This window comes from Rousettus aegyptiacus, unplaced genomic scaffold, assembly GCF_014176215.1.
Source record: "Rousettus aegyptiacus isolate mRouAeg1 unplaced genomic scaffold, mRouAeg1.p scaffold_m13_p_3, whole genome shotgun sequence".
Lineage (NCBI taxonomy): Eukaryota > Metazoa > Chordata > Mammalia > Chiroptera > Pteropodidae > Rousettus > Rousettus aegyptiacus.
In genome coordinates this window covers 59,270,380-59,295,951 of record NW_023416306.1, presented here as the reverse complement: position 1 = coordinate 59,295,951, position 25,572 = coordinate 59,270,380, and the positions used below count along the sequence as shown (strand labels likewise).

Below are 25,572 nucleotides of genomic sequence, written 5' to 3'. Positions count from 1 at the left end.
GGAGAAATGTTCATTGCTTCTAGTTCTCCTGGCAGAACCACTGTATATGTAAATATATTTATTTCTCATTTTCCATTAACATGGGAATAGAAGACAGAAATCTTCAACTACAATTGCTAATATTTAGAGCCTGTGACAAATCAGATAACCAAAAACAGCTAGAAGTCAAGGTACATTGGATGTCTCAGACTTATCAAACTGCCAGGAACTTTCCACTAGTAGAGGCAAATTCTTTATCTACAGGCAGTTTCTGAGACTCCTTTGGGGACTTGTAATTTCTTTTTTCTTTTTTCTTTGTAGGAAATCTAAAGACGGCTAAAACCTACAGCTTTGATGCCATCTGGATGTTCTGTGTAGGGTTGCAGGAAGATCATTTCCATGATCAAAATACCTCATTATGAGTACACATCAGACATCAGATAGACAGACTCAGCCACATGGTCTGTTTCTTCAGGTTTTCTCAAGACAGCCTATCTCCTGCTTTAACTGTGGCCAAAAACTTCGTGTTTACATCCTGAGTATTTTCCAACATGGCATCTTTTTGCTCTAATACTTTTCCTAAACATCTTGCTTTTCACAATAAGTAGACTCCTGAAAAGCAATATACCCACTGGGTGTTTGCAAATCAAATATTAACTGTAACTAGGAAACTTACCCTTATGAAAACCCTAGCAAAAAGCAAAGAAATTTTATAATGTAGATAATAGCCTCTAATTCATCAGTTCTATAAATTTATACATAAGTAGATTTTCCTAAAGTCAGTGGTATCTGTATACTTTAAATTGTGATATGTTATTTATTTTTTGTCACTGAATAGAACTATGAAACTACATGAAGTCTGCAACCTCATAGCAAATCTTAGCCATAACACCCTCAGGTATTCCCTTGGCATGTCTCTTCCTTTATGGGATGGCTTTCTAATTGGCTTAAATAAAGAATAATTGTGTCACAAAGAAAAATGCCCATTACCATTGAACCCATACTCTGGACTACTAACAGGGAGGGAGGAGGGGCTAAGAATGACTGACTCCTCTAAACACCTAACCCAAGATTAAATGTGTACTAATCTATCATTGTATCAGTCTATAAAAGTGTTCTGCTGCTGCCCCAGCCTTCACACTGCACAGAATCAGTTCATATATATTTCCCATTTGGGGTTTTGGGCAAAGTTCCATTAGGTCTGGTCCAAAAATCTCCCCTAGGGCTTTCAGGGTCATAAGTCCCACAGGTTTATGATGCTTTAGTTTTAACTTCTGACTACACTGGGCAAGATTTTACATACCTGATGATAGCAAGCCTTATTGTGGGCCAAAAAGCTCTGCAGTCCAATTGGTGGTAAGTCTTGCTAATTCCCTAAAGTCTAGCAAGGAAGTTGAGAAGAAGGATAAAACACAAAAAATAGAATTGTTGCTAGGCATATAGAATCTGGCCCTCTAAAGTGTTAGAGGATTGACTTGTGAAAAGGTATGCTTGAGAATTCTTATACAGAGAGTGTGTTTTGTGAATGCTACGGCCATGCTGCACTTGACGATGATGTCTCTTAAATCCATTTTCAAATCTTGGGGAGTTAAAGACTTGAAACTTGGGAGTCCGAATGTAAGAAAAAAAAAAAAAGATGACCAGCAAGAGCTCTTTGACTTTTGACAACACGCTTACGTCTCTCACTAAGAGTTTTTGACCAGTCTTTCTCCTTCAAATTTATCTGGTACTTCCAATGTGCTAAAGGTTCTAAAACATTTAGAAATTCACTTTCTAAAAATATTGGGTGGTGTTTATGGTTAGTTAATGATCCCAATCCTGTTACTCATTTTGCTTTTTAGCAAAGAAGGAAAACCAAAAACAAGTTTATTTATCTTTATTTCTTCTTCCTTTCTTAAATTTGACTCAGATACTAACCCACAGATTAGGAGAGCCCCTTTTGCAGAGAGAGCTAAGAGCTCTCTGACAGGACTGTGTTACAGTCCAACAGACTGTCAAAGTGTCACTTCATCTACAGACCTCCTCTCCCCAGCTCTAACCTATAGCTGAGCTCATAATCACTGAAATAGTCCACATTTCTTTTAGGACAGCAGTCCCCAACCTTTTTGGCACCAGGGATCATTGCTTCTAATGAGAATCTAATGCCTGATGATCTAAGGTGGAACTGAGGCTGTGATTCTAGAGCGGGGGAGCTGCTGCAAATACAAATGAAGTTTGGCTTGCTCCCTGCTGCTCATCTTCTGCTGCGAAGACCACAACCTAACAGGCTACAGATTGGTACCAGTCCACAGCCCGGGGGTTGGGGAACCCTGTTTTGGGAAATGAAGTTAGGAGATGAGTTTCAATTACATCTGATACAGTTTTTCACATGACAGGATGAATCCATAGACTAACTCTGCTACCACCAGTTTTTAATGTTTTTTTGTTTGTTTGTTTGTTTTTAGGCGAGGAAACTCCTGGTTGACCTCACAGATTGCAAGGACCTTGTCAACTTACAATCTTTTATTTTTTATTTTTTATGCCTATAGCACCTGGTCTTCCTAGGTGGTCTTCCATCCAAATACTAACCAGGTCTGACCCTGCTTAGCTTCCAAGATCAGACGGGATTGGGCTTGTTCAAGGTGGCATGGCCGTAGACAATTTGTTTTTGCTTTTAATTATTTTTTTTTTCTCTACATGCTTGAACCTTTCTCTACATGCTTGAACTTTCGGATTCACCCTGCTGGTTGTGGTGGTATTCTTTAAACCCTGGGTAATTATTCAACAAATATTTCTTGAATTCTCACCGAGTGTTCGACCTGTGCCACAAGTTATAGAAGATACATAAGCCATGGAAGATATGTCTGTTCACCTCATGAAGTGCATAATTAAGATGAGGAAAGAGAGCTAATAGCATGAAGCAATACCCAGCATGTAAGGTGGTATATCATGAGGGTCCAGTTACCCAGTTCATCTAGCATCAATGGTTCAGAACTTCTGTGTCCGGCAGCACTTTAAAGTTCAGGCAAAAGCTCTGTAGTCTTCTCCCTCTCCAGGAATATGCATGGTTCATATACACAAAATTACACATTGATTCCAAAGGTAAGGGAGATGGCCCATGAATTTCCTGAAATACATTCATGAATTCAAGAGCAGTTTATGGATCTCTCTAAGAAATATAGAAGTTCAGAGGAGAAGGAGTGTATTTAGTTCAAGAGGAAGTTAAAGGTAGTTTAGGGAAGGCATTGGGATTTGAAATTTACCTTGGATGATGGATGAAATTTAAGAGAAGGGAAAGAAAATGAATCTTTGTGAGAAACATAGTATGTAATTTATATGTCATCTCATTTAATCTACAGAGCAATTTAGTGAAGAAGGTACCGTGTCCCCCACACGAGAGAAACAGAGATGGAGGAAGCTTAATAAATTGCCCAAGATTACTCTCAGCTATTTAGTTCCTGAGTTAGATTAAGACTCATGTCTGTATGGAAACAGATCCTGAGCTTTTTCCACTATACACTCTAATGAGAAGGGAGACAATAAATCTTCTGTCATCTAATTAATATGTCCTCCAATGTGCACACATGATCTGATGGAGAGATTGGGGGCATGAAATAGTAGAACTCTTTCTAGTCCATGATTGAGATAGGTATTCTACTGTTATATTACCCACAACGTGAGGACAACTAGTAAAAATAGGTATGATTATGGTGAATCTTTTTTCTTTTAGGCCATTATATGGTTGCTGTGGTAGAACAGGATTATTGTTTTTAACTTTTTGTTTTCTCTCTGTAGGAGGATAATACTTATTTTCATGTGACTTGCCCACAGTTTCTAGTAGGCAGAGCATATATCTCCATACCACTGACTTTGGCCATGGCCTTGTGAATTAATTGCTTTGACCAATGGACTATGAATGGAAAGATCAGGGATCCAGGTCAGAGCTGAAACAAGAAGAAATGGTGTTTTCTCACACTCCTGATAATCTTCTGCCCTTAGTCAGGGCAACATGCTGCAGATGGTGGCTGCCCCTTCAGCCTGGGTCACAGAATGAGAAGATACATGGAGCAGACATAAACCCAACCTGTAGCCTGCAGGTAATTTCAGCTGAGCCTAATTAAACCTGCAGAGCTAGAGCTGACTTGCAGAACTGTGAGTGAGAACCATGCATTTATTGTGTTAAGTGATTTAGATTTTGAGGGTGTTTTATTTGTTTATTTGTTTTACCACAGAAAACCCTGACCTTTAGTAATGGATCAAACATGGCCTTAAGATTTTGAGACCAACCAAGACTCTAAGTGTCACCAACTTAAATGACATCTAGGAAAATTCCAAAACCAATCTGAAGTAACCTGGTTAATACAAGTCAGGGATGATGCAGATAAGAAAGGATTCCTGACTTATTCTTTTCCATTCTGTCAGCACAGGGCTTGACCTCCAGGGAGATGGTGGAAAGCTAAATGCCATTTGAGAACTATGTTCTTGGTGAGACGGTCATTACTAAATTAGACTCAAGAATATGATTCGATTGTGGTTTTTCTCTTATTCATTCTTAATGTGAAGGAGAGAATTTAGATGGATATAAGACAGAAAAAGATAGGAACATGAAAAACTCTCAGGTAGCTCACAAAAGTGACAACCAGATTCTGAATAACTAAGAGCATGCTGTAGTTTTAGAACACTCACACACACAGAAAGAAGCATACGCATTCTTGCTCCTACAAACGATTTCTGTGAGAACGCTGTTGCAGTTATTGGCCGCGCAATCTCAATGCCAACCCTGACAAGCTCTAATTAGCATCCTCTCGTATGTAATTCTCTGCTGAGAGTTGTGTAGATGATGAAGTACCAGTGAGCAGACAGATGACCACCAACTTCTCATTAGCACAACCCCAACACCTAATTACTTTAATGCATTTAAAAATCAGTCTGTGGCCTCAGCAAAAAAAAAAAAAAAAAAAAAAAAAAACCTTTGAAAGATATTTTATACTTTTTATTTGATCCTGCCTCTCAGTCATGCTCTGCTACTAAACTACAGAGGACCAGAGTTTTGGTGAGAGAGAAGTGGGACGACAGTAGAAAACACACTCACACATATCTTTTTATCCCACCCAACCGAACTTGTCCTGCGGCCCTTACATGAAACCACCAATGTGCAGGGCAGTCCATCAAATGGAGCCTAGACTGACACTTGTTAAATTTGGGTTTTGTAAAGCAAGCTGTTAGGACTCTGCGGTTTTGGCTGCAGGACTTTGCTGGGCTTCAGCAGCTCAAATGTTGGAGCCCAAGCCCCGTTCCTGTGCCAAATATTTGTCCACACGCTGTTTCCATGCAGCGAAGACTCAGTTCTGTCAACATCCCTGTGACTGGAGGAAGGTACTCCTCCTCCCATCCCACATGTGGGAAGTGTCCCCTGGTGATGAAGTCATAGAGCGCTGAGCACACACACTTGAAATGAGCTGCAGTGCCGATCTCAGGAGAGATGGGGAAATTGGTCCACATCCCACAGTAACTGACCCCTGAGCAGGGAGAACACAATCTGCTCTCAGGGTTGTGTGCCTTTTCCATTCAGGTGTTTCTAAGCTCTGCTATTAGATCATTATAATTTACAGAATCTCTCCACATAGGTGAACGGGTTAAAAGATCAGATGGTTTCATCAATGTAGTCTTTCTGTCAATGCAGTCTCCCCAGACAATGAGGAACTTTGTTACAGGAAACCTAGTCCTCAATTAGAAGTCTCTCTGCCTTAAAGAACTAGTCCCAGCTGAATAGACCTTTCTTTCCTGTCAGGTACATGATGCGTTATCTACAAGGATATCAACATGAGCATATTTTGGACTAAAGGGCTTTTTACTTTTAAGAAATGAGTGGGAGAAAGTCAAGTTTAAAATATCATCTGGCTTAGAGGCCCTGATTTGATCTCTCCCAGCAATTCAACAAAATACCTATGAAGACACAGGAAAAAAATGCAAACATGCCATTACCAAAACTGGAACTAAATAACCTATTTTCAGAATCTAGGATCAATTTCCATTAACTGCAGGACTGGCAAAATGGTATTAAAAACACAGTCCCTGTTTCCACTGGAAATAGAGCTGGCTCCCCCTCCTGTGACCCTGAAGGTAGATGGAGATAGGTAAGACATCCCTGTCCCTTCTCAGGATCGGATTCCTGGCTCAGAAATGCAAGATATTTACTGACTAGATAACCCAGCCCATCTCCCTATGTAGGCAATGCTCTATGTAGGCAAGGCTTGGTGCCATCCTCTAGCTTCTTTTTAATCCCAGCCCAAAACTCTGTTTTATACCCAGTTATAGATGGAAACTCCCAGAAAAGGCATGGGAGGTGCAAGCCTCCAAAGTAAATTAGCACACTTCCCAGAAGCAGTCCCAGGAACAACACATATCAGGGATTATAGCATTTTAGGATTTCCATCAGGGTCAGGGCCAGGAGGCAGGAGTGAGGTATGATGAAATGTCAACCTAACGGAAGCATATAAGATTTCTCAGCTAGAGTCTGAGAGTGGGTCTAGAAGCAATGCATGCTAATATGCTGTTCAGTTGCCCATTTGAAGAACGAGATCCAAGACAAACCACAAACTCTGTCCTGAGAAAATGTCATCTGTCCTTTAAAAATAAAGAAAAGAGAGGGAGAAATTACTAACATCAGGCCTATAAAAATGCCAGAGAAAGAAAAGGGACCCTAACTCTAAAGATATACAGAAGGAACCAAAGTTTGAAAATGATTTAATATAATAACCAGAAGGAAAACCATCTCTCATCCTCAGTAAGAATATACGAAGGGACAAAACACTCACCGAAAATTGGCAAAAGTGATAAGCCAATAAATGGGAGGAAATGAACAGTGAATAGGTAAGACGGAGACTGTCAAGAAAGTGAACACCGAATCTTCAATCTATATTAGAAATAAAGAAAAAATAACAATAACCAAAAACTAAAACAGTTTAAGGCAGTATCATGAAATAAGTTTTCAATAGATATCTGTTGAATACACAATAGAAAGGTCTAAAGGATTGTTGACATAGCTATGGTGTCTCCAAAAATGCTAGGTCATTCCGTGAAACTGACTGGAGGAAAAAAATGAAATCTTCAATAGCTGCTGAGTTTACCATTTCCCTTTGGTGAATGTTGTAAAAAATCTCATGGTAGTAGAGGGAGAATGTAAAGAAACAATTTGGTGTCTAAACAGAATGACTAGAATAGACACACACCTAACTAGTGGGTCTCGGGTGTGTGTGTTTATGGAAATAAGGGTATGCTCAAATAGAGGACTTATTCTGCATTGAGGCAGCACATTTTTATCAAGGAATAGCCAGCAGCACCTTACACCAAATCTCTTAGTAAATGGGAGTGGTGGGAAGGGGGTGAGAGTGGTGGGAACCCAAATGGTGATTCCCACTTCAGCAGGACAAAAACTTTCAGAATATCAATGAACATCTGCAGAGTCAGCCAGTACAAGCAACCTGTAAGAATTTGCAGAGATAGCTGTGTTCCTGGGTGGGCAAGTACGCATTCCATCTATGTGAAGTCCCTGGTTTCACGTTATATACATGATTTATTCTGAGCTCCTTATTATGCCTCTCCAACAAATCAAATCATGCTACAGTACACACTTAATTGGGATTGAAATCATTCCAAACATGTTTGGTGTTAGTTAACTTCCTCCTTATTTGAGGTTAACCAAAGACAATGATGAAAATCTTTACCACCAGCCATCTAAATAAAAATAGATGAAGTGCTAAAATAATAACATCTAGTGTTAGAACCATAGTAAATATCATCAGTCAGAGCACTGTAGGCCAGCCACACCTCCAGCTGTGAGTCCATCAGGCCTCATAATTTCAGAAGGGCTGGGCTGGAGCAAAGGGCCAAAGGCAGGCTTCCCAAGAGAGCCAAGCCACCGACTCACTGGTTGGTCCTCTTCTCCTTCACTTAGACTTCGGCACGCGCAGACCAGGAGGCCGGGCGGGTAGAGTGGCCTCACCCTGGTAGCTGCCCTGCTGCCTGCACAGGAGAGAGTTTTCTAAGTTGGTGGGTGAGTGATTGTTGTGTGGACCTGGGTGTGATGAAGTGGAAAGAAGCTGAAGGACTTGGGAGTGAGACTCATGTTCAACTTTGGTCTGCCACTTAAGGGTTGCGTGACTTCGTCTCCCAGAAACTCTGATTTCTCAACTGTAAAATGCAGATATGAGTACTTACCTTGCAGAGTTGTTAAGAGGAATAAATAAAACAAAGAAAAACAAACACTTAAGGTTATAGTCAACATCAAAGCCCCTTGGAGGGATGGAGAGCTTGTGAATGGTAGCCTGGGGAGTAGCCCACCAACAAACAAATAGCTAATGAGAGAAACAGTGGTGCCTAGAGAATTAGAATACTGGTTTTGGACATGCTTGGGTTCAAATTCTGGCTTGTCTAATTAGTAGCTCTGTGAGCACAGAGAAAATGCTTAAGGCACCACACACACACACACACACACACACACACACACACACACACATACAGAGTCTATTGCCTCACTTATAAAGCAGGAATAATAGTAGCACCTCCTGTTGATATAGGATTAGATGAAATCACATCTACGAAGTGTTTTGTGTAACAACCTGGCATATAGACAAAGCTCCATAAATCAACTGTAATATTTAAAATGATTAGTAAATGCAGCCCATTTTGATTTCTATATGCTAATATATATTTTATTCAACACATGATGTATAATTCTAATGCATGTTATAATATGTAATATAATAATATATATTTTAATTCATATTATTATATTTATATCCTGTGAATTGATGAAAGAAAATTGTTGGTTTAGGAAAATTTCCACACATGTTTGATGTTGGTTAACTTGTTCAAGTGGTTAAAATAACTAATAAATATATGTGGGTATACAGAACACATGCATTTATTACAGCAACTTTCCAAGATTCCCTGTTTATTTTTATTATTGAACACTTACCATATGTCAGAAGCTATGGTATGTGCTTTGCATACGTTATTTTAAATTAATCCCCACGTGACCCTACTCGTTGGGTTATTTTATTACGAAAATAATTATTATTAGAATCATAGGGAAAATAGGTCCAGATTTTAGGCCCTGACCTTATCCCACTTCCATCCTTCTCAGATGTAATACATTTGCTTGGAAATATTACTCATGGGCTGATAAGTTACTTACTTGCTGATGACACGGGAGGGTATGAAAATTTTTTCAGGAACCACTAACGCAGAATCAGCATGGTACCTGGCAGGACATAAATCTGTCTTTTAAGAGAAAGAAGCCTCAGATACAAAAGAATGTTGTATGACTGGGTAATCCATTAAAATGTGACCGAGCCACCAGATCCGCCTGGGAGAATTCTCAGAAAGCACAGAGGACAGGTGAGTGGCTAAATGCCCAAGGCCCTTCTCCTTATTGGCCCTGAGGACCAATCCAGGCCCTCTAGGCCCCTATCACAGAGGGGTAAGAATGCCATTGAAATTCAAGTTCTTGGCAGAATCAACCTTCAGGGGGAAAAACTAATACAATGTTGCCTGTGCAGTCACCCAGGTCATCCAGGGGGAAGTTTCTAACTGCAGTCAAGTGACTAAAGTGATGAAGGGAACTCTGAAAGGCAATCCCAGAAGGCCAGATCTGATGGGCACAAATTCGGCAAGCCCCAGCCAGCACCAGCAGAGCAAGCCATATGGGATCTCGGACTGTTCTCTTTCCCAGGGTCTCTGTGAATTTTAAGAACTTTGAATTTCTTCTAGCATGTTCAGAATTTATTTATGACACACAAAAGTGTAGATAATTCTAACAGGGTAGGTCACCCAGGAACAGTATGATTTTTCTCACATATCAGATTTGTTTTTTTTTTTATACTTCTTTCTGGAACAATGTGAAAATTTTGGTGCTATTTGGCATTTGTGATATTTTAGTTGTAAGTAAATGAACTCTTCTGTGATTCAAAAGCACTACCTTATTTTCTTGTTTATAAGACATGCATATCCAAACAGCGTGAATCATTTAGGAGACTAAGACAGGACCTATCAACTAGTTAAACTAACTGATACAAATGGGTATATGTTCACATACAAACAAAACGATGTAATGATGTTCAAAAGAGATCTATTCTATTTCTGCAGTGTATACCACTATGTTAAAACTTCTTGTGGAATTGGACCCAGACTGAGGCAGAACTGGAGTACAGGAACGGGGACAAAAGCAGCAGAGCTGGAAGTGAGAGGAAGAGAAGGCAGGTGAGTGAGTAAAACAGAACACAGGCCAGTAGAGACTCTAGCTTTTCCCCATTCCCTCACCCACTGGCACCCAATGCATTCCACCCCACAGCTCCTTTCCTACTGACCAGCCTCCGGGGCCATAGCAACCCCACTCTTCAGCAAGGGAAATAACTGCAACTATTTCAGCTCCTTAGGCTAAATTTCTTCCTGTCCTCACCTTCAGTTCAACTCTTCCCCTCAGTAGAGGTCAAGAGAAAATTTGGGTTTCAGTTAACGGCGAGAGAAAAAAGCCCTCTCAAAATCCATACCAAGTTTGAGAGGTCAGCATTTGAAATAAAAAAGACAGGCCCACCTAACGATCCACCGATGGAGAGGATGGAAGGTTCTTTGAAATTCACACTAAGTCAAAAATTTGTTAAAATTTGTGTAGGCATAGCTAACACAAATTCTAACAAACATCCCTTCAATGGTAAAGAACCACAAATTTGCTTCTTTCTCTTTAGAAGGCATGTGAGGATCTTCATAGCCACAGAACAAAAATTCAAAAGATATATTGGATTTCAAGAAAAGACAGCAGAGAAAATCTTTATTAGAAAATGTTCTTCTTTTGTTATCTAACAAAATGCATTAAAAATAAGTAAGCAAATAAAACACAACCAAGAAAGAAAAAAAGAAGAAGCTACATAACATGAACGTCAGTCAAAGAAAGACAATGAAAGATTCCTCTGGGCTTGCTTTCTAACCCAGTCTTCCAGAAATTATACTACAGAAAGAGGAATTGACAAAATTCTGTACTTTGTAGAAATACTTCCTAATTTGAATAGAGGCAGAATGTAGGGGAGGGTAGGAAGCTCAGGGAAAAGTCAAGGAAAAGTCGCAAAGGGTAGAAGCTCCTACATGCCTGAAAGATCTAGATCTCAGGCCAAGGGTGCTACTTGGGATCTCAGCTGATTAGCGGAACAAAACCCAAAGCAATGGGAGTGGGGCTCATTCCTACAGAAATAAGCCCTATAACATGGCATTTAATGGGCTCTTAAATCAGAATTCAGGTCCTTTGACAAAGAATGCAACCAGCATCCAGGTATTTTCTCCCTCCCTCCCCACCACAATGCCTTCAGGCTACAGAAAAATGGACAGAAATCTACATTTATCTCTCAAACTAAAGCTGAAAAAGAAATTTAGGTTTAGGAAAAGAAGAAAGGGTGGCAAGGAGTATGTACTCAATCCCTCAGAGCAAAGAGAAGTTTAGTTAGAGATACCTACATTATACATCAAACATAAACAAGAGCAGAAGTGACATGGCTACTACGTACCAGAAGGAAAAAAGAAAAAAGAAACAGGCAAAAGACAGATGATAAGCCCAGTCTGAAAGGCAATCTGTCTCAAGACAGCTTTGAGATACATTTTTAAAATGTCAGAATTCAATAAAGGAAGATCATAAAACTACAGAATGATTTGAAAATCCAAGTTGCAAAGCTAACGAACAAAACTAATGGATTACCAAAACAAGAGCATAACATATTTAATAAGTAGAATAAAAATTACCATATGATTCAGCAATTCCACTTCTGTGTGTATCCCAAAAGAATTGAAAGCAGAGACTTGAACAGATATCTGTATACCTATGGTCATAGCAGTATTATTCACAATAACTAAAAGGTGGAAGCAAACAAAATGTTCATCAACAGATGGATGAACAAAATATGGTTTATACATAAAATGGAATATTATTTAGCCTTATACAGGAAGGAAAGTCTGACACATGCTACAGCATGGATTAACCTTGAAAACATTATGCTAATGAAATAAACCAAACACAAAAGAACAAATATTTCATGATTCCACTTACATGAGGTACCTAAGGTAGTCAAATTTATAGAAACAAAGTAGCATGGTAGTGGCTAGTGGTTGGCGGAGCAGGGAATGAGGAATTACAGTTTAATGGGTACAGAGTTTCAGTTTTGAAAGATGAAAAATGTTTTGGAGATGGATAGTGGTGATGGTTGTACAACAATGTAAATGTACTTAATGCCACTGAACTTTATACTTGAAAATTAATAAAATAGCAAATTTCATTATGTATATAGTTTACCACAATTTTAAAAATAAATTTTTTAAAAAAGAAAAAGTCCACATAAATAACGTGGTGTCCTTAGAGAATTCAACAAATGAAATAGAAAAAAAAATATTAAAGTTATAATAAAGGAAAGTTTCCATAAAATGAAAAACCTAGAGATAGGAAAAAAATATGAAAAAGTTTGTTATATAATAATTCACATAGAGGTTTCTTTATTGAACTTCAAACAAAGAATGCAACGAGTATTCAGGCAAAAGGGAAAGTTACTTATAAGGAACAAATATCTGTCTTGATTCTGAATTTTTCTATAACATTTTTAATGTACTGTTCTAATTCTTTTGACATCATTGCCAAAACTTGAAGGTAAAGAAATTATAATACAAGAATATTATACCCAACTAAGTTGGTATTCAAAGATAGAAGGACCACTACAAGGTATTAGTCATAAACTTGAAAAAAATTTACAAAATACAGCAACCCTAAGCTCTTCTAGAAAAACCTACTTGATGATGAAATTTAGCTAATCAAAAGATGAATCAAAATAAATCACTGAGAGATGAACACGTCTTAGTAAAAGAATTGGTGCTAAACTTTAAAACATTTAAATATAAAACTCAGACTAAACTACTGGAGAAACTGTATTTAGAAGACAGAATATAAGTATATAAAGTGTTTAAAAATTAGTTACTACTTTTGATACCATAGCAAACAAACTCAATATCCTACTTGCTTACAGTAACAAACTTTCATATCTTGCTCACATTAGATAAGGGCTGTGAATCAGCTGGGGCTCTGTTCATCTGCACCTGTTTTCTCCTTGCTGAAACCAGACTGAAAGTGTCGCCCCTCTTTAGAACATGCTGTTTTCACTGGAGACGAAAGCAAGATAGCTTAAGCAAAAGCACGCGCTAGCATTAAAACCTTTTCTTAGAATAAGCAAATGTCATTTCCAATCACAATCCATTGGCTGAAGTATGTCACATGGCCAAACCCAAAGTCACTGAAGAGGGACTTTAATTAAATTTGGGACTTGGGGGAGGTGGAGTGGGAAGAGGTGCAAAATTACTAACCTCATCTTTTGTATCAGTGAATCATTGACACTCTATACAATCAAAGGTGTTGTTATAAATAAAACAATGATTTTAGCTTCCTTATTTTCTCCCCATTGACTTTCAGGGAATCTTATATGAACTAGTATCTCTAACTGTAAAAAAAAGAAAAATTATGTGAAGTATAGTAATTCCTTGAGTTTTGTATCTGTATTGTTTTCCTGTATTAAATTCAAATAAAATTAAATATAATCCTTCTTTTAAATATAGTATACATAGTATGATCCCATTTTAATAAAATGATATCTATCTATTTATCATCTATCTACTTACCTATCTATTCATCCTTTTATCTGTAAATACCCATAGAGATATATCTAGAACGATGTTCACCAACTGTTAATATAGGCGATCTCTAAGGAATGGTGTTTGGTATGGTTTATTGCTTTCTTTTTTGTTTATTATAATTTCTATAATATTAATTTATCACTTTTATTTTAAAAAGTCACTGTTGTAAAATTACAACAAAATGCCAGACATTTCAATGTAATAAATATATACCTTGTCTACTACTCAGAAATTCTGAAATTTTTTTTAAACTTTTTTTATAACAAATTTAATTTTCCTCTCCCATAATTTTAAGACCATGTACCAACATAATAGGCAAAGTCTTTGTATTAGGGGGAAAGGGGAACATTTGACCCCAACTCATCTCTCTATGCTGGTTGTCCTTCCGCAGCCAGTTCATGGCCACATGGCCTCTGTAGTCCGGTGACTTTCTCCCCTTTGTCCACTACACATTCTGAGGCAACAGAGAGCTCAGTGAAGTTGACCATGGCATCATCTGCCTAAATGCAGCAAGGAACAGTTCTCTCTCTGGTGTCCTGACAGCTCCCTGATACTCTACTCCAGACATAGGGAATCAGGTGAAGTCAGCCTATAGAAAACCCCAGCAAGCTCTGATAGAGACATGTAGCCAAACGATAGTGTGAGGCCAGAATCCCCTCTTGTTCTCACCCCTGACCACAGATTAGGTAACTCCAGAGCTCTGAAAATAGCATCCCTTTGTCTCCAGCCACATTCTAATTCTTGGGAATACTTTCAAATCTAGGGACCCATGGAAAAAGAAGCCACTTTTTTTCTTAAAGTAGTTATCATTTGGGACTCCTGCATGATGCCCCTTCTCTGTCTTGGAGGTTCTTACCATACTTAGTCTTGTTAATGTGCTTGGATGTTTGGAATACATAGCCAGGAAAGTTTTCAGTTTAGTATATCTGAGGCTATCTGCTTGTTGAATGGAAGTGAGGGAAGGGGTGGGGAGGACCTACAGGAAGGTAAGGGTGAAAACGTTGGTTAAGAACTCAAAAGTATTCTTTGGTCATATTAACAATGGATTCAAAACTCTGTGATCTCAACCTAGAAGGCAGTGTACCTGCCAGGTTGCAGACTATGTTTTCGGAAAGGAGATGTTCGTAGTTGATGATAAAGAGGTTGAGAGTAAGAGTGATTTGCTTGAAGACTGTTTTCAGTTTACCTCCAAAACAAAGAGAAGCACACTGTGTCTTTCTCTCCAACAAACCTAGTGCTCTGCAGAGCAAGACAATGCTTGGAAAGGGTCTGAAATATTGGAGAGAGGAGTGAGCAGGATATTTGAGCAGGCCAACAAGAGGATTTATGGCTAATAGGATACAACAGCCAGACAGATGCTCATTTAGAGAGAAGGCAAAAGCATGAAATGAAAAGCAACAACACAGCAAAAGGAACAACAACAACGAAAATATGTTAATAAAGAAGAAAGAAGGAAAAAAAGGCAATTATAGATCCAAACTTGAGGGAATCCTTCTGGACTAAGAAGTATATATAATGCAGGATAAATCAAATAATTTCTAGGTCTTTCCTGAAACTGAAAGTATATAATGCATGGTGCATGCAGTATGATTCATCTGATATGTATAAAATTTTGAAAACACCTTTGCTTTCTAATGGCGCATTAATCATAGGATCATTTAAAATGAAGAGAACATCTGCTCAAATACATGAGTATCCAAAATTGTCCCATGGAGAGCTTGTATACCCCAGATGACGCATCTTTCAGCTTAACTGTTGGGGACATTTTCTGTATTCCTATCGGGAATCATTATAGCATATCACATTTCCCAAACAAGTAATATTGTTGTTTTTAATTCAGCTAAAATAGGAATGGTTGTAAGAAAAAAAAATCTCATAAGCAAACAAGCTTACAAATAAGTAGAAATCTAGAAACATTATACGAATGTTTTCTGAAAACCAATTTTATGTGTTTGAAACAAAAATCTTTCCTCGATTATATTTGAGTATTTTATTAAATTGTGTCTATGTTCCACCTCATTCCAAAAGAATCTGATACATGTGATATGCACAGTGTCAGCAGTTGTGACAATAACACTAGCGACATCCCATAATATAGGTCTCACTCTTCCTTGATATTTCTAACTAGGGGATCAGGTTCACCAAATCATTAACTCCTGTTATTTGAAATGAAGGACTTCCGTTGTTGTCATAGGGAAGACTGTTGAAATTGATTTGTTCTTTTCTGAACATCAATTATTAAAAGATTAGTGGAAAATTACGTATAAAAAGTGTGACACATTGTAGTTAAAGTTTCAAATGCCTTTGAAAAAAACTAAAGCATGGCAACTGTCTCATTATTTCTGATTCTTTTCTTTCCATCATTTCTTATGAGTTCAGAGCTACATTGATACTCTGTTGGATCATTTAGAACTACTATCATCTAAAATTTGAAAAGAACCAAATGTTAAATTTCCCAAATAAATTTAGTCTTGAAGCAGGACCTCATATATTTTATTTAGCAGATTATTACCAGCATTACTGGCTACCTTTAAGTATTGGTGTGTTTTGTTTATTTGTTTGTTTGTTTGTTTGTTTGTTAATTTGCTGGGGCCCTTTTCTTTCATAATTATTGCCATACTGTTTTATGCATTATGTTATCCTCTATTCAAAAAGTTAGGAGTTACTTTATTAGAAGCATGCTTCATACAATGATCATAGGGAATTTTAGAAAATTTGATGCCCAGAATAAATACCCTGGACAGAATTTAAGAATGTGGTTTAATAGTTACATTGTTACTTATTGGTGCTATGGAAGTATTCCACTTTTACTAGAGCTCCAATAAGGATATGGTCTTTGAAATTCATCTCTACATTTACAAAAGATTGGTACCTGGTTTATAATTGTGATCTTTATGGAGCACATAAATATGTGCGCTTAAATATATCTGAGTTTTAAGTTAGACTCTAGTGCTACAAATAAAGTGCTTCTTTTTTTTTTCTTTTTTCTTTTTTTCCATTTGAAGAGTTTATATACTATGGTATAGAATAGAGTATTTCTTAATCAACCCTAAGTTGTTCACTGGTTTTATATGCTACATAACAATGAGAGGATATTTCTTGGTACATAGCTGTCCAATCTCCTGAACACATTTCTTAATCAAATCCTCACGTTCTTCTCATAGATGCCCTTTATATCTGGGTAGGGACAATTTCCTCAAAGTTCAAGTTTGAAGTCACAGGCCTCTATTTAAACCATAGAGACTGAAGGATTGGCAGGAGCTGAGAGACTGAACAGAGTGAGCCACAGGCATTTAGGGAGCTGGGGATACCTTCTTGCCCCTATGAATTTTGTGTTACGTTTGACACTATCATTTTTTTTCAAGAATGAATAATGTTAGTTCCCACATATCCTCAGCTGCTGAGGATTTGCCATGATTCTTAGTTGAGAATGAAAACATGGATCCATAAGTATGTACAACTAATAGTAAAATTGGGTTTCCCAAGGGTTGGAAAAAGGAATACTGTAATTGGGAACACTGCAGGAGTATATAAGACAAGCATTCTACACTGAAAAGCATTAAGTGAGGGGTTTTACAGTACGTGAAATTCAGAACAGTTTTTACTTTATGCTCCTTTACAGAGCTCCTTACATCATCTCCCCGGACACAAATCACCCATTTGGGCAAAAAGAGCCACACCATGAATGAAGGGCAAGAGTAGATTCATCAACACAGATGTCTTTTTTTTTTTAGTTTTTAACTAGTGAAAGGGTAATACTTTTTTTCAAAAAAAAAAAATGTGTTTTGAGATCTAATCTTTCAGAGGGTCATATCTTGGTTGTAAGTTGTATGACCTAAATAGCACTGAATTCTCACATTACAAAAGGAACATTCCCAAATGCATACTTATTTTCAAGGAGATATGGGACACTGACTTTAAAATAAAGCAAGTGAAGAGAATTCACCTCCCCGTCCATAGGTAAGAGAGAGGCTTGGTAACGGTGTTGGCGCCATTTGCAAGCAAGTGTGAGCCAACTTCCCAATGGGGGAGTTCCACATCAGAGACCCCAACGTCACACCTGGAACTAATTGGCCTCCTTTTTGGCAAATTCAATAACTAGGCCAAAGATTAAATAGACCTTGGAGACTGCATGACCACTTCCGTTTCCAAGTGCTGTCAACCCCAGGGCAGGAAGGAGGGATGCTGGGGAGGTGGCCCAGAAAAAAGGGGCTGCCCCACTGGCCCCACACCTGCACCAGGAATATGCTGAACACACTTCAGTTTTCAAAGCTTGAAAATTAAATGCTTGTTCATTATGTTGATGATTTCTTTCAGCATGAAGAGTTATTATTTTCCTGCACTCTGCTCTAGAAACATTCACTTGTAAGGACAGGTAGTTATACAAATGCAAAACAATGCTTTCAATAACACCACACACCCTAGAGAAAGTGCATGTAAAATGTGAAACTGTTTAATTAGCAAGGTAGGTTATTTTTATATAACTTGTTTTTTTCCCCCATATTTTAAAAGACTATTGTATATTCCTTTCAATTTATATGAATGAAATGAATGTGATTATTAAAATTACAGTCATTCATCATCTTTTCAACCAACATGCCCTCTGTGCCCACCATGAGTTAGGCTCTCTTTGAGATTGAGCATACAAACATTATGTAAAAAGACTCTGTCCTCGGGAACTTGGTCTGATGAGTAAGAAAGATTAATAAGCACTTAAAATGAAGTGTTATAATTACATAATTGGCCAAGGGAAACACAGGGCCCTCTTTAAATTCGGAAGGGGGATGGGGTAGGAAGAAGCAGAAGTTGCATGTTTTGTTTGTTTATATGCTTGTTTTGGAGTCTGTGAGGACTCAGGTCAGAATGACCCCACCCAGTCCATTGTCCCCTCCCTGTCTGGAATGTTCTGGTTAAGGAACCAGGTGAAGGGGCTTGGGTGGGTGTGGAGAACTGAGGAGTGAGTGGGTGGAGCCCTGAGTCCAGGGAGAAATCTATTAGAGATAAGGCTGTAGAGTTAAGTGGAAGCCAGATCTGAAACTATAGCCAAAAGAGGTTGGGTTTACCCTGGAGGAAATGAGAAGACTTTGTTTGAAGTGTTTTAATCCGGGGAGTGCCATTAGCAGCTTTGTATGCTGGCAACAGGCTCAGGCTATAGTGAAAAGGATGATTTGGAAGGTGAGAAACTAAAGTCAGAGCAGGGTGGAGGAACAGACATGAGGCTGCCTGTAACTTGGTGAAATGTGACGTTGCTGGGCCCTGGGATGAATGAGGGCAGAGAGACAGGGACTGAGTTTAGAGACCTCCAATAGGTAGGCCACACTGAGGGATCCTGGATGTTGGAAAGAGTAGAGGGTTCATACCAGGTTTCTGGCTTGGCTTATCTAGGGCAGCTTAAAATCTGCCCCAAATTACCTGTTTTCATGGCAAGAGACATCATCATTTATTCATTCATATGTTTATTCCTTCATCTATTCAACAAACAGGTATTGAGCACGCCAGGCCCTGTCTGAGACACTGGGGATACAGCACATAATGAAGCCGTAAAAATTTCTGCCTTTGTGGAGGTTACATTCTAGTAGAGAGAGAAGGATGATAGACAAATATATTAAATGTGGCAGATGGTGATAACTTCCAAAAAAAAAAGAAGAAGAAGAAGAAGAAGAGGTGGCCAGATAAGGGGATGGAGAGGTCAGAGAAGGTGAATCCTTGAACAGAAGCCTACCAAAAGTCGGGGAGAGAACGAAAGGGTGTTTCCAGCAGATGAAACTGCTAGTGCAAAACTTTGGAAGCTAGAGCTGGTGTTGTTGGAAAGAATCCTCACCCCACACAGAGGCTGTCATCACCCAAAGGCAGCCAGTCTCCCTCAGAAGGCAGTGCTATGTTCCAGTGACAGGGCCTAATTGAGGCAGTATTCCACCCCACCCTTATCTCCCCAGGTGAATACTGCAATTCCCTCTAAAAGAAATGCCTGAGATCTCAGAGATCAAAACATCTTTGGCTTTTTGGCCCGGAGAATTCTCAAGTTGTTGGAAAAAGCAATGTTGTTACTATCAGGGAATGGGCAATGAAAGAGACTCTATATCTATTCCAGTAAGAAACTGTGGGGTGGAAAAGCCAAGGTCAAAAGCGTGCTCAGGATGAGAGGCCTCCCAGAGCCCAGAGAACACTGATGCAGCAGACTCTACTAGCATTTAAGAGCAAACAGAAGGTATGGCACTGCACAAAGGGTGACCACCCTCCCCACAACCCGCCTTCAATTGGAAGGCTAAGGAAGTATGTATCTAAGGGGCCAATTCCCAGAGGAGCACAGAAGAAATTCTGAAGAGTTAGCAGGCAGATACAAAGAGTACATCTGGTGATCTAGAAGTCTTTGGGGAAGGGTCTAAGTAGAAAAGAGAGCCACTGGCAGAACTCAGGCAATAGGAACCTCAAGGGCATGTACAGAGGTGGAGGAGCTCAGTAGGGAGGTTGAGAAATGGTCAGAAATGGTCAAAAAAATGGCCAGGGGAGGAGAGTTTTAAGAAGCAGAAGCGAGTGGTCACTAAGAGCAAAACCAACAGAGAGGTCAAGGGAGACGAGGTTGACACATGCTGACAGAATTAGGAAGCCAAATTGGAAAGAGTTGGGAGTAAGTAATGCATGGTGAGGATGCTCTTCTTTCAAGAAACTCTTAGAGGAAAGAGAGAGAGAAATGGACATGCAATTAGGCAGGAACTTTTGTTGAGTTTTTGTTTGTAAGTTTGTTTTGATGGGGATGTTAAGAGATAAACTGAGGCATATTAAAGACTTTAAGAGTTTATTTGAGCAAAAATCTGTTTGAATTGGGCAGCACCAAACTGCAAGTGGTTAGGAGAACTCCATTGATAAGAACTGGGCCAAGGCTTATTTGATTGGCTATAGCTTAAGCAGATGCCTTATTTGGGAAAGCCTTGTTGGCTGTTTATGATTGGTCATCTTTAGGTTTCAATTTCTTAACCCTGAGGCATTACAAGTTTAGATTTTGGTTTGCTTATGGGCTGCCTAAGCCCTAAGGTATTAGAAGCACCTCAGGCTAATGGTCTCCTGATTTAATGAATTTAACAGGGAAGACAAAGATGGTCAAATGTTGAGGGGACAAAACCAGTAAAAAGGGAGAGACTGCAGGTATAGCAAGAGAATGAGAGGCAGAGCCAGGTCTGGACCATAACTCTGAAAGCAGGAAAGGAAGCAGGGCCAGGTCTGGGTGTGCAGATGTAGGGGCAGAAGGTTACAATGTTGAATGATGGTTAATTTTTAAATTTCTTTTTATTTCTCTGCTTTACCTGCCAGGCAGGAGAGACAGCTATCTATAGTCACTGTCCTCAGAGGAAAACTCAGCTTTTAGTTTCAAAATAGGGTGCCTCAAGTCTCTAGCTAAGACATGTCTGAAGGTTGAGTGCTTTGTTTTGCAAAAGTTAGGGCTTATTGGAAGGAATAACCTTGGGCTGGAAGATGTAAGGCAGGTCTAGAAGACGAGAGCACGGTCCTATAAAATTTGCCATAGGGTGGTGGCAGGAGGAAGCCATAGGAAAGAGGCAGGATATGATGTCAAAGTAACTTTTTCCAGCACACAGGAAGGAGGTGAAAATCATTCTTTGTGTTGACATAAGAAACGTCTAAATTTGTAGAGAATTTTTATGAGTTTATTTCAGCCGAACTGACAATAATTTCTGGGAAACAAAATCTCAATGGATTGAGAAAATGCTCTGAAGAATGACAGTGTTGTAGTTTATTTTAAACATTAGAATTAAAGGAGGAGACTTAAGGAAGGTTACATGAAATCCATTGGGAGTAGATTAAGGGAGCCGAAGAAAGCAAAGCGAGAAAATCTCTGGGACTGGATAAAAAGTAACATGAAGAGAGATCTGTACTTCTTTTACATTGGTGGGTACAGGATAGTTAACATGTACGGCACAGAGATGGCATGCGGGGGACAAGATAACAATGAAGGGTTCTTTGGTCTCCTGCTCTACTGTGGTTGTTCCCTTAGGATCTGGAAAAGAAGACTGACATTTCAGGGGTATGTTATCTTAGATGCAAAAGGACGACAGATAGGCTTAAGGTAAAGACCGACCTTTGGCAAGGAAGCTACAGGACTAGGATGCAACTACCCGCCATGACCCGCTTTTAGTTAGGAACCTTTCTGTTCAGGCCATCCTGGTTTCTTTCAGTATAAGTTTGTAGGGCTGCCATGCTGGCCTCCCCTGAGCTTGTCAGGTTTGGTATGTGGCCCCATTTTTGTCCACACTTGGCTGAGAGGAAATCCTAAAGAGTATTAAGAGAGGAGAGCCCCAAGGTGGGCCTGCTCTGTACTTTACTCCTCAAGGTCAGAATCAGTGGGGAATGGAGTCGGGAAGGAAATATCCAGAAAGGCTTAGGGAACAGAAGTGCCTCTCAGGGTGCCTCAGTCCCATGGGGCAGCCAGAGTAGAAAAAATATGGAGACAACAGTATATTATCAGGAACAGCCTGAAATAGCTCTGGTCACCCACTCCATAAGTTTTCCAAGGGGCATGGGAAAAAATGTGAGGGAAAATTCCTATAACAAAATGCCCTGCAAACTAAGACACTCAACAAACTCTTAATTTTTTTTTTTTTTTTTTTTTTTTTTTTTTTTTTGCATAGACTAGACGACCATTACTTGTTGGCAGGGGAGTTCAGGTCATCTTTGACACTTGGGAACCCAGAAGAGTGGAACAATAATCTTGGACATAGCTGGCTTGCTTTGGCAGAGGAAAGAAGATTTGGGAGAATCCTGCCCAGGCAATTAAAATGTATTTACTTTGATTCACCTACATTTTGCTTATCATTCAAATGAATCACATGACCCTCAACCACCCATAGGTGGCCCAGAAAGTGTAATTCAGAGATATCTGGTGAGCAGAATTAATAATTACCGAATTTCCCCTGATAAAAGGGAACACTGGACAGCCCAGGGAGATTGGACAATCACAAGAAGCTGATGAGAACAGAGTTGAGTCTCTGGGTTACTCAATGTTATTGAGCTGAGGTGGAACTAGTCTGCAGGGGTGGGTTGGGGTCCAGGAGAAGATAGATCCGCATACTACACCAGCTACAGATATTGCTTCAAAAGAGGCTGTGGCCACAGCCTGGGGGCATGAGACAGCAGAGCCACAGTCAGTAAAAGGAAAAGGACCTCAAATGGACAGGAGCATCTGCCCTAGGCCACAAAAGCTACAGGGAATTTAGATTGATAATTAAATTCGGAATTGGATGTATAAACTTACAAACTATTTACTTATAAACTATAAGTGACTGAGTTATCTTGAAGTAGCAAAAAAAGGGTATACCACCATCAGAGGAAAAGTAGAGGGGGTGGGGTTGTGAGAAATTCTAGTCCAGTGAGAGAGTAATAAATAATGAGGTACCTGACTGTACCTCTAAGTTATGACTGGACTTTTCTTCTATGATGAGTAAGTGCGGTGGGGTGGCAGGACACCGAGAATAGTAGCACCATAAAGATCGGGATGATAATGTACAAAGGGCTCTGTTTTCTCTGTGAATGAAGAGACAAGGTCATCTAGTACTCTGCTCTAAACAACCAAAACCCTGGAAATACCCAAAAGCGAGTAACCTGGAGTCACGTCCACCCCAGGGAGCACTAACACTAGCAAGTGCCCATGTCCACCCAGGGCAGGATACACAGGAGAACAGAGTGTAGCATAATCTCTTATCCATTTGGCCCAATGATGGCTATGCACTCCTAGAGAGAAGTCAAAGAATGGCCCCCAACTCGGAGAGGGACAGAAGGAGGCAGCAGAGATCTGTAAATCTGGCACTAATGAGTGAAAGGAGATTAGATGTGAGAATCAGACTGAGGTTCAAATTCTGGCTCTTCCAACTATTCCAAAATTACAACCTCTCTGAGTCAGTTTTCCTACCTATAAAATGGGGAGAAAACTCCCTTGATTGTTTGAATGGGGATCAAATAAGATAATTCATGGGTAGCCCCTACCACTTTGTCTATGAAGCATTTGTGAAATATGATTTCCCACTCCTGTTGTTGTCCCCTGGTGACCCATCTGGTCATTCAGAGACTTTACACCTTGCCTTCCTTCCTGAGGTGAAGTACTTTTTAACAGTCCTGGTAAATCATTTCAAAAATCAAATTATGCAATGGTCATGAGATATTGAGTGAATTGAATTAAAGAGAATAAGAATTCACTAAATGTAGTGTTCTGGTTGTCTTTCACTCCTAACAAACTTCCCAACACTTTGCGGCTTAAAAATACAATTTAGTGTTGTCTCATGGTTCTAGAGATAATGGACTCAGATGGGCAGTTCTCAGTTTGGGTCTCTCCATGCAGTTGTATTCAGATGGCAGGTGGGGGCCGGGGTCATCTGAAGGTTGGGCAGGTAGCTGGGCAGGTACAGCTAGTAACTAGGTGAGCATCCCTACCCTGATTGGGCCTCTCCTTTCTTAAAGAATATGGTAGGATTTTTTTAAAGCTCAAGAATTTATTTTCCTGAAGGTAGCATTAGGTGATTTGGGATAACTATAACACTTAATTTGAATGGAAGTAGGGGCAGAGCAGGGATAAGGCGGAGGCCTGAGAAGGTTCAGCAGGGCCATAGAGCATAGTAGTTTAGGACACGAGTCTTAGAGATGGAGACCATAAGCTACTTTGCCACTTTGTTGATTCTGCCATGCACTAGCTGTGTGGCCTTGGAGCAGAATCTTACCCTCTCTGAGTTTCATTTATCTCATCTGTAAAAGGGGCTAATAATGTCTATCTTTCAGGGTATTTGTGAAGAATAAATAGAATAATAAAATGCAATGCTCTGTGCTTACAGAATTTTTGTTACGTGTTCAATGATCACAGGGGGAAGTATTTCGGGAGCCAAATCTAGATGCAGCCTAACAGATGAGAAATCCCAGTGCTAAGAAATTCAGTTGGTTCTAGATCTCTGACAATGTCTAAAATCAAACATTCCCTGTACTATTTTAATCCAAGAAGGAAAAAATGTACTTTTGATGAGCAAACTTGCTTCTGAATACGTGTTTCTACCTGCATCGTTGTCCTCGTAAGGTGTTCCCAAAAGAAAACCATGGTCGTGGCTTATTCTGGTACCTTGTAAATAGGATTGTTTTTCATTACAGCAGTTGTTTTGGGCTCTGGGGAGGAGGGGAGGCTCAGATCACAGAGTGATCTATGTGGGTGTGTGCTGGGAATACCCACTGCTGGTCCTTTGTACACAGCACCTCTCCCATAAACTGTCAGATTTCTCGGTGACAGCTAAATACATGCTTTAGACATGTGTTAAAAATCAGGCACGCCAGGCTCAGCTCAAATTTCACCTCACTGAATCACCTTCTGCATTGGTCCTCAAGGAAGAAGGCAACAACCTCAAACACAGATTAAGTTGCTTTCAGGTAGAATTACAGGACAGGGGCCTGGGCTGGGGAAATGTTCCTACAATTTAAGGGCATCAGAGAGGACCCTACTGCTTGAGTGCTTCAAGAACTAGAGAAATTGGCAAGCATTTTGCTTCATTAAATAAAAAAAAAATCTTCATGGGCTTTTAAAACTCAACATTAAGCACTGGTTAAAACTGGATAGGCAGCAACAATTTTTATCTCCATCAGTATTAATTCTTGGGATGAGTCTTCTACCCAAGTGACAGGAAAGCATCCAGAACTAATTTGAGACCCCAGGCAGATTTAGAAAATTATTATGCCTCAAAGGGGGGTTGAGTTGAATCTGCTTTTGGCCCACTTTGGAAGATGATCTCTTCCTGCTACAAATAAACAGATAATAAATTTAAAAAAAAAAAAATGTAGGCCAGGGGTGGAGAGAGCCTGACTAGGTAATTTTAGCCATTGACACAGAGACATTTTTGCTGCTTAACAAGATCA

The 25,572-nt window shown here is 39.4% G+C and overlaps 1 pseudogene; it reads right to left on the bottom strand.

Moving 5' to 3' along the window:
- Positions 1 to 2,498: 2,498 nt before the first annotated feature.
- Positions 2,499 to 2,617, bottom strand: LOC118601327 (annotated as a pseudogene).
- Positions 2,618 to 25,572: the final 22,955 nt, after the last annotated feature.